The sequence below is a fragment of the Cololabis saira genome, chromosome 11 (genome assembly GCF_033807715.1).
Source record: "Cololabis saira isolate AMF1-May2022 chromosome 11, fColSai1.1, whole genome shotgun sequence".
NCBI lineage: Eukaryota > Metazoa > Chordata > Actinopteri > Beloniformes > Belonidae > Cololabis > Cololabis saira.
Window position 1 is genome coordinate 33,875,748 of NC_084597.1, and position 4,748 is coordinate 33,880,495.

At 44.5% G+C, this 4,748-nt stretch overlaps 1 non-coding gene across 1 annotated transcript; it reads right to left on the reverse strand.

Annotated features, from left to right (window-relative positions):
* Window positions 1–4,426: 4,426 nt before the first annotated feature.
* On the reverse strand, window positions 4,427–4,529 carry LOC133455808 (U6 spliceosomal RNA). The gene has a single exon (XR_009783734.1). It is a non-coding gene; the product is annotated as a U6 spliceosomal RNA (small nuclear RNA).
* Window positions 4,530–4,748: the final 219 nt, after the last annotated feature.

Here is a 4,748-nt window from a genome sequence, read left to right on the forward strand (position 1 = left end):
TGGTGTCCGGGCGGAAACGGCAAAGGAGGGGCAGAACAGTTCCTCCAGTTTAAGACCTGCTCGGCATGATCCATCTGCTCTCCAGTCTTGGGGGGTTTTAAGATTTTGTTGGGGTTTTGTTATGTTTAATCTAAGTTGGATAAGTTTGTGTATATATGTAGCAGTAGGTTCGGAAGTGGCAGATGAAGATCCGAAAGACATACAGACAGATTTCCCTAAAACTCCAAGGCCCTGCCAAGCTGAACCACTGGATGAACCATATGCAGGCATTGGAACAGAGTCTCTGCCTGCAATGACAAAACAGCAGGTGCGTGTAGGACAAAGAGAAGACCCTGTGATTGGTCTAGTTCTACACTATTGGCCACTGAATACCAAGCCAAACAGAAGTATCCGTTTTAAAGGAGGGGCACAAGTGAACCTTCTTTTGAAATAATGGAAGAGGTTAGTGGTCAGGGAGGGAACCCTCTATCACAAAGTCAAGGATGGCCAGAGAGGATCAATCGAGCAGTTAGTGCTGCCAGAAAACCTGCGAATGGTTGCAAAGAGAGCCCCTTCATGATGACTCGGGACATTTGGGTTTTGACCACACATTCTCATTGATGAGGGAGCGTTTCTACTGGCCCATAATGTTCGAGGACATCAAAACATGGTGTGAACAGTGTGAGAGGTGCTGTCTCAGGAAGACTCCCACTGCAAGTCTTAGGGCACCCCTTGTCAGTATCCATACTTCTGCCCCCATGGAACTTGTTTGCATAGATTTTCTGATGCTGGAGAAGTCGAAAGGAGGGATCGAGAATGTGCTGGTTGTAACTGACCACTTCTCCCATTTTGCACAAGCATATCCGACCAAGGACCAGAAGGCAGGTACAGTTGCCAAGGTGCTGTGGAGGAACTTCCTGTGCCATTTCGGGTTTCCCCACCAAGCTCCATGCAGACCAAGGTCGCAACTTTGAGAGCGCTGTGGTAAAGGAGTTGTGCAAGATTACTGGGATGACCAAGACCCACACAAGTCCATATCATCCTCAGGGTAATGGAACGACCGAGAGGTTTAACAGGACCTTGATGGATATGCTGGGCACATTGGATCCACAGCAGAAGCCCCGCTGGCATGAATATCTAGACGCCATGACACATGCCTACAACTGTACGGGCCATGACTCAACTGGGTAAACACCCTACTTCTTAATGTATGGCAGACATCCCAGGTTACCGATCGACCTCATCTTAGGACTGTTAGAGAATGAGGAGCCAGGCGAATATAACGAATATGTCCAAACTCTTAAGGACTCTCTTGCGCATGCTATTGATCAAGCAAACCATGCATCCAGACAAGCGAAAGACCAACAGAAATGTCACAGAAATGTCGCAAGGTGAAGCACCGTGTACTCCGTCCAGGGGACAGAGTACTGGTAAACATATGTCAGGTGGAAGGCAGACAAAAGCTTGGTGATAAGTGGGAACGGCAGCCCTATATTGTCATCAAGAAACAGCCTAGCATACCAGTGTATGTGGTTAAGTCTGAAGATGGAGCCAAAGAGAGGGTGTTTCATCAAAACCTGCTTACTCAGTGCATGTTTCTACCCATGGAACCCCAGCAGGAGGTGACTGTAAGCGGAGAGCTTGACACTGAAGATGGCACCTCATGCAGTGGTTCAGAGGCCGAGGAAGATGGTGAGTTGGAGGACGAGGACCAGAGTTCATTGGGAGCACAGAATGGTATGATGGAAGTCAGAGAAGAGGAAAGTGAGCAAGAGGAAGGAGAAAACAAGTCCCCAGCAACTACTCCTGGAGCTAGAAGGGGGAAATATGGACCAGCTCAAAGGGAAGCATCACCCCCATCACCTGTGAGGAGAAATCCCCCGAGAGCCAGCAGACAACCTCCTAACAGATTGACATATCAATGAATCGCTGTGGAATCTGAGACTGAGAAGCAGGGTATGGACAGAAGAGATGCTGTGGCAGAAACCAAAGAAAAGGATGGCTCTGCGGTTAGAGACTGAGTTTGACACAAACATTACTTTATACACACTTCACATACCACAGAAACTGTGTATGATTTTATGGGTGCCTTATAGTTTGGCTGTTATTTTGTTTTATGAGTGCTGAGACGCCCTCAAGTAAAGTGGGGGTGGGTGTAAGGAGGTGAATTGAATGGAGGTACCAGCAGAGGGCGCTGGGGCGGCCATTTTAGGTCAGAACTGTATTGTTTGTCTGAAGGTAGGAGGCTAATCCACTCTCTCTGTTCAATCCATGTGTTTTAACGTAGTAAAATTAGCCATCCATGCTTTTTGTATGAAAAATATTATTGTTGGGAAGTATATTGTTGTGTTGGTGGGGTTATTTGTTATGGGTTGTGTATATTTTTAAGAATTTACTGCCAGATGTGTGCCCATGTGGTGAATACGGTTGAAGATGACTGAATGGTTGTATATGACTGCAGCAGATAAGCTATTTGTATGTGTTTTAAAGCAGTGTAATTGAGTTTAGTTACCACCACTGGGGGGTATTCCAAGAAGGAGGTTTAGTGGCTAAACTGGGTATGTTAACCCAGGGTAAATGGTAAACCTGGGATTTCCGTTCCAAAATGGTCAGGTTAAGTACGTCAGGTTTTGTTCAGATAACCCAGTTATGTTCGGGGTTTTAAGCGCAAGTTCAGGAGGGCTGCTGCAACTTGTTACACATAGAAGCCCAAATTGTCCGTGCAATTCACCGTGAGAGGGTGATAAGACCACAGTATGACATTTTATCTTTCCCCAATGAGTATTCACGAGAGTGCTACCGTTTTTCAGCAGAATCCCTGATTTATTTGAGTAACCTTCTCCATCCATACACTGTAAACCCTAATAAGTTCACAGAACTCATAAAATATTTTGTAACTGATTACCTACCCAAAAATATAAAAATATTTCTAAATGTTTTAAGTTTATATAGAATAAAAATTACACTTACAGTTGCCTTAAATTATCTTAATATTATGTTTAAAAAAGTAATATTGCACAATTTATAGTCTGTGGGAAATATACTCAAAATTAATTCTAAAATCAAATACTGATGCCAGCCCACTATACATATAATCAGCTAATAATGTTAGAAAAAATGAAAGCGACACCACTGTTCCAATTCAACCATTTTGAATGTTTAACCATTAAAAATTGTTTTAACTTTAACCATTGTTAATGTTTTTAATGTTAACGCATCGTGGGTCTGCCCTCTCTTCGCTGCAAACAATGTGCATCGCTCTCCGTTTTTTTGCATCAGGGAGTTTCTGTACAGTATTGGAGACGCTGAACATATCGGGAAAGCAACTGCCTGTCGTTCAGTGCGTAAAGTTTGCCTTGCGCTAAAGCGCTTCATGCACAACTTTATTCGTTTTCCTGGCCACAAACCTACGAGGGTCATTAACACCATGTCCTATGGACGCGAGCGTCCGACTATTGCGTCGCACTGCGTGGCATCGGACGCGCTATTTCCACACTGTACGCGTTATCGGCCCCCAAGTTCTACCACGTTCTTTTGATTGACAGCTGAAACTCGCCTTTCAAAAGGCTGATTTATGGTTCCGCGTTACACCAACGCAGACCCAACGGCGTAGGGTACGCGGCACACGCACCGAAAGGTGCGCGTCGCCGCGTAACTACGCCGTAGGCTACGCCGTCTATCTTACGCGGAACCATAAATCAGCCTTTTTTCACCGCACCACCCGCCCGTGCTCCTGAAAGAAACTCTGAAAATAACTCCTAAAAGAGTAAAGAGACAAGTAAAAGATGGGAGATTACGTGTAATCTCCCTACGTTTGTACTTTCTAAACAGAAAACAAGCTTATTATTCGGTGGAATAAGTGGGAAAAAAACGAACAATTAGGCCTAATAACGGCGTGTTTGGTGACGCAATCAAACAGCGAACAGCGTGGAGTGAGCGGCGTGTGGTGTTAAATGCAGCAAACATGTCAGATCATTACTTGGATGTGGGGAAAAAGCAGAGGACACGAGAAATGATCCAGGCTGAGTTGGATTTGGGAAACCGCTTGGTGATGGAGACGGTGACGGGACACAGCGCAGCAGATCGGGAGAGAGCGCAGAGAAAGAAAAAGGCCCTCTTCTCTTTTTTCTGATTAAATAAATTAAATTAAATGCATCCGAAATAGACAAGCAAGCGATCTATGAGTAACTTCAATGAGAAATAAAACACCGAGGGAATATGGATAAAAGGAGGTGTTCCAGCAGGATCTGGCACAAATTAAGCCCAATAAGATTCTTATTATTATATCTTATTATCTTATCAGAACTTTCCAAACGTTATTGGATGGATCGATGGGACGCATGTGCCAATTAGGCTACAGCACCATCCCAAAATGAGGCTGACTTTGTTAACAGGGCGTATCCAAGAAGGAGGTTTAACAAAGTTAAAGTCTCTTTTTTTTTTTTTTTTTTTTTAGGAACACTCCACGATTGTGCATGTCATCCTTGCGGGGCCATGCTAATCTTCTCTGTATTGTGCCAATTTTATTACATGTGCTACCGAAGTAACACGCAAAGTTAAAGTCTCATCTTGAGGTTATTTGAACCCATGACGACTAAACCCGCTCAGTTGGTTCCAACACACCGGTTATGAATTAACTCAACTAACCCCCGATTGGTTAACCGAGATTTGTGCGCGTCCCCGGTGACCATATAAAGACATCATCTACCGAGGGTCGAAAATCGAGAAGATGGCCCGCAAAAGAGCAACCTACTTCACTGAACTTGAGC